Raw genomic sequence first — 10,543 nt, 5'->3', positions numbered from 1 at the left:
GGAATCTTCCTGGCTCAGAATTTGGCCTCAGGCTCCCCAGCTCATGATTATAGGTGCAAAATACCTTGACATTCTACACTGCACTGCTAGACCAGGTAGATAGCGGGCACGCCAAAAGGGGTGGTGAAAACATTCCAGCCAGCAGCACTGGCTCATCACCCAGCTCTAGGCAAGGTAAGTGAAGGCAAATTTATTAAAGGGAATAGAGGCTAAGAGTTGGGATATCTTTGGAAAGGGTCATCCATGTGTTTTTCATCCCCCTACGCCCCATCTCACCTCCCTTCTGTGGTGTGGCAGATGTGGTTATCCCCTTGCCCTTACCTCTTCGGCTTCATCTTTGATCCAACTTCGCACTGCCTGTCCTGCCTGACTTTGCCGGAAGAGCTTTCTCTGCCTCTCTCAAATCCAGGGAGCAGACTTCAACCAATCACTGATAGGAGCTGGACATACTTCTGGAGAAGGCAACTTGCAACACTGTTCTATATGAATCAATACTCTGAAATATGTGGAGATTTCCTTTCTGTCCTAGCACATGGACAGTTTTTGTAAAGTATCCACGGGTCCTTGAAAAGTGTCAGCATACTGAAGATGCTGGGTGCTGTGCTACTGGGTGCTATTAGGCAGTTTGTTAAATTGTTAATTATTCCAATCGTCCATATCCTTACTGATTTTTGTCTGCTTTTTAAGTGAATTTCTGAGAGAGGGTGTTCAAATCTCTTGGTAAAATTGTGGACATTTCAGTTTTGTCCATTTTTGCTTAATATATTTTGAGATGATATTAAGTACATATTAAGTTAAAGTTAGTATATCTTTTTGGTAATTGTAATCATATCATTAAGAAGTGATCATCTTTATCCCTAACAGTAATTTTGTGTATTCAGCATTTATTTCACCCAATATTAGCATGGCTAAAGCAGATTTCTTTCAGTTAGTATTTGCCTGGTATCTCTGAGAATCACAACGGATGTACCCACTACCTTCAAAAGTTCCGATTTGCCCTTTTCCCTTTCCCCTTGATTCTCCTTGTAGCCTTTCCTAACAATTCCTAGGCAATGACTGACCTTTTTTCTTTACTATAAATGAGTCCGCTTTCTCTAGAATTTTATATAAATGGAATCATTCCTTATGTACTCTTTTTTTATGTACTCTTTTTTTTAATATGACTTCTCCCACATATTTATTTTTAAATTCATTCATGCATGTCAATAGACCTTTCCTTCTTATTTCTTAATTTTTCTTTTTTTTAATCTTTTTTTAAAATTTTTATTTATTTATGATAGTCACACAGAGAGAGAGAGAGAGGCAGAGACATAGGCAGAGGGAGAAGCAGGCTCCATGCACCGGGAGCCTGACATGGGACTCGATCCAGGGTCTCCAGGATCGCGCCCTGGGCCAAAGGCAGGCACTAAACCGCTGCGCCACCCAGGGATCCCTTCTTAATTTTTCTTATTTCTTATTTCTGCTTGAAGTTGACTCATGGGTCACAGAAGCTCTTTTCATTAAAAATTTTTTTTCTGAAAAAAAATTTTTTCTCTGTGTTTCATTTTGAATAGCACTGCTTGTTATTAGTATTCAAGTTCACAAATCTTTTCTTCTGCAATGTCTAATCTGCTGCTAACCCATCCAGCATATTTTTCATCTCAAACATTGTAATTTTCATATCCAGAAGTTCTATTTGATTTTTGGTTTTTTTTAGGAGAGTGTGTGTGCATCGGACACAGACACACACACACACACACACACACGAGCAAGGGAGGAGGGGCAGAAGAAGAGGGAGAGAGAGAATCTTTTTTTTTTTTTTTTAATGTTTTATTTATTTATTCTGAGAGACACAGAGAGAGAGGCAGAGACACAGGCAGAGGGAGAAGCAGGCTCCATGCAGGGAGCCCGATGTGGGAGTTGATCCTGGGACTCTAGGATCATGCCCTGGGCTGAAGGCAGATGCTCAACCGCTGAGCCACCCAGGCACCCTGGAGAGAGAGAGAAAAGCAGGCTCCACACTCAGCATGGAACCAGACTTGGCACTCGCCCTCATGACTCTGAGATCATGTCCTGAGCTGAAATCAAGAGTCCAACGCTCAACCAAGTGAGCCACCCAGGCTTCCCCCCATTTGCTTTTATAATAGCTTGCATATCTCTGTTTTCTTAATGTATTCATTTATTTATTTTTATTTATTTTGAGAGAGAGAGAGCACTGGAATGGTGGGGGAAGGGCAGAGGGAGAGGGAGAGATAATCTTGAGTAGGCTGCATGCTCAGTGCAGAGGCCTAGTGGAGCCTGGATCTCATAACCCTGAGATCATGACCTGAGCCAAAATCAAGAGTCGGACCCTTACTGACTGAAGCTGTTGTGCCCAAGATTGCGAATCCGAGAAACCACTGAGGAGCTGACACCGATGCAAATATTGCAAGTACATGAGGGTTTATTAACAAGCTCCAGCTTGGGTCCAAGTACACCTGACACAGCAGAGCAGGGACTTGGACCCAAGCTCCAACTTGTTAATAAACCCTCATGTACTTGCATCGGTGTTGGCTCCTCGGTGGTTTCTCGGATTCGCAATCTTGGGCACAACATTTGGGGGCTCGTCTGGGATCTGAGAGACCCCCAGGACCCTATCCATCAGGAGGGTTTCACGTCTGGTGAGTGCACTCAACTTTTTCCACCTTTTGTGCGCATATTTTCTGAGAGCTCTATACTATATTTTTACCTGTAGGAATTCCAACCTGTATTGGTTGGCATTGGCTTAGGCAGACGCGCTGGCATGCCGTCGACCGGGGGTCTTGAGGAGACGTCCCTTGTCCCCACTGGGAGGACAGAGTCCTCGTCTGTAAGGGGGACAGGGTACTCGTCTGTAAGGGGGACGGGGGTCCTCGTCTGTAAGGGGGATGGGGTCCTCATCTGTATGGAGGACGGGGGTCCTCGTCTGTAAGGGGGACGGGGTCCTCATCTGTATGGAGGACGGGGGTCCTCATCTGTAAGGGGGACGGGGTCCTCATCTGTAAGGGGGATGGGGTCCTCGTCTGTAAGGGGGACAGGGTCCTCATCTGTTAGGAAGCCGGGGGTCCTTGTCTGTTAGGAGCCCGGGGGTCCTCACCTGTAAGGAGGCCGGGGGTCCTCACCTGTTAGGAGGCCAGGGATCCTCACCTGTAAGGAGGCCGGGGGTCCTCACCTGTTAGGAGGCCGGGGGTCCTCACCTGTTAGGAGGCCGGGGGTCCTCACCTGTAAGGAGGGCTGACTGCCAGCCCTTCGGGTTACTTTCTGTTTTGTCTCTGCAGCTGCACCAGAGTATTTGTCTGTGTTACTGTGTCTTTGTTAACTGTCATAACTGCTCACATAAGGAGACAGAGATTTCAAACTTACTGCCTGTCCGAATGGCCAACCTTCCACGTGGGACGGCCCAAGAAGGAACTTTCCACTTACCTACTATCTTACAGGTTAAGGCCGTGATCTTCAAGGACAAACCCGTCGGCCACCCTGACCAGGTGCCCTACATCCTGGCCTGGCAGGACATGATGGAGAATCCCCCTCCTTGGCTAAAGCCATTTTTACCCCCCAAAGCAGGACCTGCCAAGTTTCTAGGCCTGCGGAAAGCCAAGAGGAGACCAAAAGTGCCCCTTTATCCGGTCTTGCAGGATTCCTCCCGGAGGACCCGATCCTCCCGCCGCCCTACCAGGCGCCCCCTCCCCCCTTCGGCCCGTCCACTGGAGGCACGGGGGCTGCAGAAGGGGCGCCCCCCTCCCAGACGAGGGAGTCCCTGTGCGCGGGCCAGCAGGGGGGACGCGCAGAGGGACCCACCGGGCAGCTCCACCTCCTAATGCAGGGCCGGCCACTCCACCGCCCTTCCCCTCGCGCCATGGGGCCCCCAACGAGACTGGCCGTCGCTGCCTTCCCCTTATCCCGCCCCACCTGGGAGGTAAGGAGAGACTCGGGGTCCACCGCCAGACTCTAGTGGCAGGTCTCCAGGCTGCCGCGCAAGCCTACCGATCTGGCCGGGGTCTATGGTGTGAGGCAGGGTAAGGATGAGAGTCCAGGGGCCTTGTTAGAGAGAATCATGGAGCTTTCAGGCAGTGCACCCCTATGAACCCAGAAGTCCCGGAAACAAAGGCCGCAATTATCACAGCTTTTGTTAACCAGGCTGCTCCGGACATCGAAAAGAAATTGCAAAGAGTAGAGAGACTGGGATAGAAGAGCTTGCAGGACTTAGTGATAGCAGCAGAACAAATCTATAATAATAGAGAAAGTCCAGAAGAACAACAAACCAAACTAAGTGACCGGCAGACCCGAAACCTGGCCAAGATCCTGCTGGCCACAACCATGGACGACCCACAGGAAAGACAGAGGCACCTCAAGAAGCTGGCTTCAGGACAGGTTAGGAGGATGGCCTTGGTCCCCGTCAGGAGCGTCCTAAACTGAGCAAAAACCAATGTGCTTATTGCAAAGAAGAGGGCCAACCCTAACAAAAGATCTAAGGCCCCTGCCAAGATCTTAGAGATGGAGGACCTGGAAGACTAGGGGAGTCAGGGTTCAGGACCCCTCCCCAAGCCCAGGGTAACTCTTAGAGTGGAGGGGCAACCCATTGAATTCCTAGTGGACACTGGGGTACATTTGGTTTTATTACAACCCCAAGGGAAATTAGCAAACAAGACTTCATGGGTACAAGGGGCCACAGGCACCAAACAGTACTCAAGGACTACCCAAAGAACTGGGGATCTCGGCATGGGCCGGGTATCCCACTCCTTCATGGTCATCTCTGAGTGCCCCTACCCGTTGTTAGGTCGGGATTTGCTCACCAAGATGGGGGCACAAATTCACTTCCACCCCGAAGGGGCAAAAATCCTAAAATCGTTTTAAGAGGGGCACCCGAGTCAGGTGCTTATCCTGAGTTTAGAAGACGAATATCGTCTCCATCGAACACCCTCGGCCCCAATGACTGACATTGACCATTGGCTGCAGGAATTTCCCCAAGCGTGGGCAGAAACTAGGGGGAATTGGGCTGGCCCGGCACTGACCGGCCATATACATAGAACTAAAGCCGGGGGCAGACCCTGTCAGGGTCTGCCAATACCCCATGCCTCTTGTAGCGCGTACTCCCTAACCCAGACTGGGACCCCCCTCTGCATGAATGTCAAGAAATTTTGGCACAGGTGACAGAATCCGAGCTGATCTCCAGGACCAGCCACTGCGTAATGTGGTCGCCACCTGGTACATGGACGGCAGCAGTTTCGTCCAAGAAGGAATCAGATACGCAGGGGCAGCCGTAACCACGGAGACCTGATCTGGGGGCACCGACCCTGCCGGACACCCCCAAAGATACTGATGCTGACTTACACTGGATCAAACGCTTGCCTATCGCCCAGTGCTTGCGTGGCTGGTGGAGGGCCGCAGACTCCAGCATCATCCTACCAGAGGAACTAGGATGGCGAGGCCTATCCAGAATGCATCGGGGTATTCATATGGGAACAAGGAAGATGGAAAATCACTATTAAAGACTCTTGAGGAAAGATTGAGCAGATTGTGGCGAGCTGCCACGCATGCCAGTTAACTAATGCCACTGCCCGTGGATCTAACCCAGGCACCCGGCTCCAAGGGGTCCGCCCAGGAGCCTACTGGGAAGTGGACTTCACTGAGGTAAAACCTGGAAAATACGGATACAGGTATTTACTACTGTTTGTAAATCCTTTTTCAGGATGGACAGAAGCATTTCCCACCAAACATGAAACAGCACAGACCATGACCAAGAAACTGCTGGAAGACATCTCACCGAGGTATGGTTTTCCTGTTAAAATTGGATCAGACAATAGCCCAGGATTTGTCTCTAAGGTAACACGGGGAGTGGCACTAGTACTTGGGGCAGATTGGAAATTACATTGTGCATATAGGCCCCAGGCCCAGGACAGGTAGAGAGGATGAACAGAACATTAAAGGAGACCTTAACTGAATTAGCCCTGGAGACTGGCGGGGACTGGGAGATTCTCCTCCCCCTCACCCTCTAGGGTGAGGAATTCCCCATATAAGATGGGACTGACTCCCTACGAGATCATGTTCGGTCTTCCTCCACCTGTTATCCCCAATTTAAAACATGAGGTGCTTGCTGAATTTGATGATCACCAACTCCTTTTCTCCTTCCAAATATTACAACGAACCCATGAGCAGGTGTGGCCTAAACTGAGGGCCCTCTACGAGACTGGGCCACCTCCGGGCCCCCAACGATATCGGCCGGGTGACTGGGTGTACGTGTGGAGATACCAACACCAAACACTTCAACCTCACTGGAAGGGACCCTACATCGTGATCCTGACCACTCCCACCACTCTCAAAGTCGACGGATTACTCCCTGGGTCCACTACACCCACGTCGGGCCAGCTGACCCACATGCCATTCTCAAGGACTTTGTTCCAGAATGGAAAAGCCAACCGGACAAGAACAATCCCCTAAAGCTAAGACTGCGCCTTCTCACTTATTTCCCACCTCCAAGACTCCCTAGTCTGAGGTTGTCCTTCAAAATAGAAGGGGATTAGATTTAGTCTTCTTACAACAAGGGGCGGGTATGTGCTGCCTTAAACATAGGATGTTGCTTCTTCACTGGGACCTAAACAGGAACGAGAACAGCAACAAGGCTGGTTCGAATCCTGGTTTAATCATTCTCCCTGGCTCACTCTGAGACCAACCTGGACCCATGATTGGGTCGTTCCTTAGGTTCCTCTGAGAGGGGGAAATGTGGAGAACGAAAAATTAAGGCCATTCCACCTTGAGTTCAGCGTTAGCCCAAGTACTGCCATCTCAGGCCCCTGTGAATAGGAGCTAAACTTTACCTTACTTCAGTTAAGCTCCATATTAGAATGAGAATAGAGCTCAAGCCGGTGGCAGGAAGCCCCATATTAGAATGAGAGCAGAGCTTAATGCCCTTGAAAGCCGCATATCAGAATGTAAACAGAACTTGAGAAATTCCTCCCCCCTTTCTGGAGGTCCCCTAGACCAGCCCACAAAACTCAGCTGGATCCCACCTCGGGGTCCAAGTCCCTGCTCCGCTGGGTCAGGTGTACTTGGACCCAAGCTCGAGCTTGTGAATAAACCCTCGTGTACTTGCATCGGTGTCTACTCCTTGGTGGTTTCTCGGATTCGCAATCTTGGGCACAACAAAGCACCCAGCCGCCCCTCTATATACTTTTTAAATAAATGAAAATACAATCTTAATATCTTTGTTAATTCTAATATCTGTCATTTCTTAGTCAATTTCAACTAACAGATTTTGCTCCATTTCTGGGTCATATTGTCCTGCTTCTTTCCAGATCTGATACTACTTAATTGGATGCCAATCATTGTGAATATTACTTTGCTGGGTGCTGAACAGTTTTGTATTCCTATACATAGTTTTTTATCTCTATTCTAGGCTATAGTTAGGTTACTTGGAAATCATTTGATCCTTTCTGCTCTTTCTTTAATTTTTGTTGGTTAGGACCAGAACAGTATTTAATCCAGGACTAATTATTACTCGTTACTGAGGCAAGACCCTTCAAAAAAGATCCAGTTATCTGTAAATTAGGTTTCTAGTCTGACTGATAGGAACAGGTGCTGTTCCCAACCCTGTGTGAAAGCCTTCAAATGGTTCCCCCCACCGCTCCCGTCTCAGATAGTTTCCTCACATGCATGCACTGATCAGTACTCTGTTGAATCCTCAAGGACCCTCTGCAGATCTTCAGAGTTGTCTATCTTTTCAGCTCTTTCTTTCCAGCACTCTCCTGCAAGATCTGGCCACCTGTGTCACCTTGGACTCTTAGCTCTGTTTCCTCATTTCAGGGCGTTCACCAACCCTGAGGTCCTACCACTGACCTAGAAACTCTGAAGACATTAAGCTGGGGCAATGCTGTGACTCGCCTCCTTTGTTTCCCATCTTCTAATGATCACCATTCTTGCCAAGTTGCAGCATCTTGAAAAACATTGTTTCAAATATCTTGTCTGCTTTTGTTTTTCAGGTGGGAGAGTAAATTTGATCTCTGTTATTCCATCTTGGCTGGAATCAGAAGTTCTATCCTTTACTCCTAATCTTTCTATAGTCTCATGTTTTAGATGTTTTTTTTAGTAAATAATATGCTTTGTAAATAACATGTCTTTTAAATCTACCCTGAAAAATCTTTGTTTTACCTAAAGTATTGGCTCATTTTTATTAAGCAATTACTGATTTATTTAGATTTATAACTACCACCTCATCTTTTATATTGTTCCTCTCTCTCTCTCTCTCTCTATATATATATATATATATATATACACACATACATATATATTGATTTCCATTTATTCGTTTCTTTTGATTTGATTATTTTTGATTCTTCTCATTTTTTTTGCTCTGGACTATTTTGAAACTTAGTAGGATATTGCACTTCACGAAAGCAAGTTTTGTGAACTTGATAATATAGTCAGCAAGATTCAGAATAAGGATAGCTCAGAATTCTGGTGCCATAATGAAATCACAACAGGCCTCTGAAAAGAGAATTCAAGCAATGGGAAGTATCCAGCACAGCTACTCAGTAAAACATTAATTAATAATGGAATGGAAGGTAACTGAAAAAAATATATATAACTCATTGTTATCAAAAAGATTTTGGTGGAAGAAGTAAAATAGCAATTGCTATTATAGTTTTAATTATGTTTTCATGCTTTATGGGGCCCAGCAAATAGATGAATTCCTTAAGAAGATCCCAGAGATATTGGGAGGTGGTGTGGTATAATAACCTAAGCTTTCTGCACCTTGCTCTTTCCCTAAATAAAAGGTCTACTCCTCAGGGAAATAATAATAACGATGATGACAGTAATGACACAGTAGCTAAGAAATTTTTAGTACTTAAGTATGTAATACACAATGCAGCATTATATGGCTTTCTTATGTAATCCTCTGGATAATCCTTCTGCATGGATCTGACGGTATAGGGCACTTCTCGTGTGCTACTTTTTATTATCTGAATCAGGGCACCTGAGTGGCTTAGTAGGTTAAGCATCTGCCTTCAGCTCAGGTCATGATTCCATGACCCATGTCCCTGGCTTCCTGCCCCAGAGCTGCTATGCTCATGCTCAGCATGGGTTGCTCTGAGAAAGCCCAAGTATGTCGCTGGGATGGATATACTCAAAAGTTACAAGAATCCTCATCTTAGTTTTCTGAGCTCTAGAATAAACACCTCTGTGATAGAAAGAACAGTTTCATTTCTCCCCTCCCTCACCTTTCTGACCAATATAGGAAAGCAATTGTACATCTCAGAAGTTGTAAAGATTAGTGCTACAATCAGATGTTTAAAAGATGCAGGGGGTAGGGGTTCCCTAATATGTCCACTTAATTCATTGATCTGGATGTTGAAAAACAAAAACAAAAGATTCAAGGTAGATCATGATGGATGATAACCATAAACCTTAATCAAGTGGTAGCCCCAATGAGCAGCTGCCATTCCAGCTGTTGTATCTTTACTAAAGCAAACCACAACCTTTAATTCTTCATATGTGGCTATTAATCTGGCAGGTGTCTTCTTTCCCCCATGCAGATCAGGGCTGGAGGATCAGAACCAGTTTGATTTTACAAGAGAAGGACAGAAGTGCATTCCCTGTCTTGCCCCAGGGCTATGTTAACTTCCTGTTCTCCACCCCCATCTAGTCTGTAGGGACTTGATGGTCGCAATATTCCCCCAGAGCACTGACATCTTGCTAATGGGATCTAGGGAGAATGGGATGGCAAGTATCCTGGATGCTCTTGCAAGTGAGCCAGTTTGTGGAGATAATTTCTACAGACTCAAATTGCAAGCATTTCTAGTGTGATTATTTGCTAGTAACTTAACATTTTTAACTTTAAAAATTTAACTTTTATCATAAAAATTTTCAAACATATATAAAACCAGGCTGAATGATATAATAAATCACCATGTATCCTTCACCTAACTTCAACATTGATCAATTCATACCTAATTTTGTTTCATCTATAACTTCATTCACTTCCCCCTCTCATATTATTTTGAAACAAATCCCAGAGATCATACCTTTTCACTCATGAGTTTTCCATACATACTCCTAGAAGAATAAGACTCCTTTTTAACATAATTACAATATTATTTTCACAACTAAGAATTCTTCACGATAGCCTAATATCATCAAATATTCATTTTCAAAATTTCCAGTTATTTCACATTTTTAAAGTTGGTTGTTTGGATAAAAATTCAAAGAAGACCTACACATTGCTATTGGTTGATATATTTTTATTTTATTTATTTTTAAAATATTAATTTTAGCTTTTAAATTTTTATTTTATTTAAATTCAATTAATTAACATACAGCATGTCATTAGTTTCAGAGGAGGGTTCAGTTATTCACCAGTTGCTTATAACACCCAGTGCTTATTACATCACATGCACTTCTTAATGCCCATCACCCAGGTACCCCATTCCTTTACCCACTACCCCTCCAGCAACCCTTAGTATGTTTTCTTTTCTTTTTTTTAAGATTTTATTTATTTATTCATGAGTGACACAGAGAGAGAAAGAGAGAGGCAGAGACACAGGCAGAGGGA

The sequence above is a fragment of the Nyctereutes procyonoides genome, unplaced genomic scaffold, assembly GCF_905146905.1.
Source record: "Nyctereutes procyonoides isolate TBG_1078 unplaced genomic scaffold, NYPRO_anot_genome, whole genome shotgun sequence".
NCBI classification, from domain to species: Eukaryota; Metazoa; Chordata; class Mammalia; order Carnivora; family Canidae; genus Nyctereutes; species Nyctereutes procyonoides.
Note: the sequence above shows the minus strand (reverse complement) of the source record.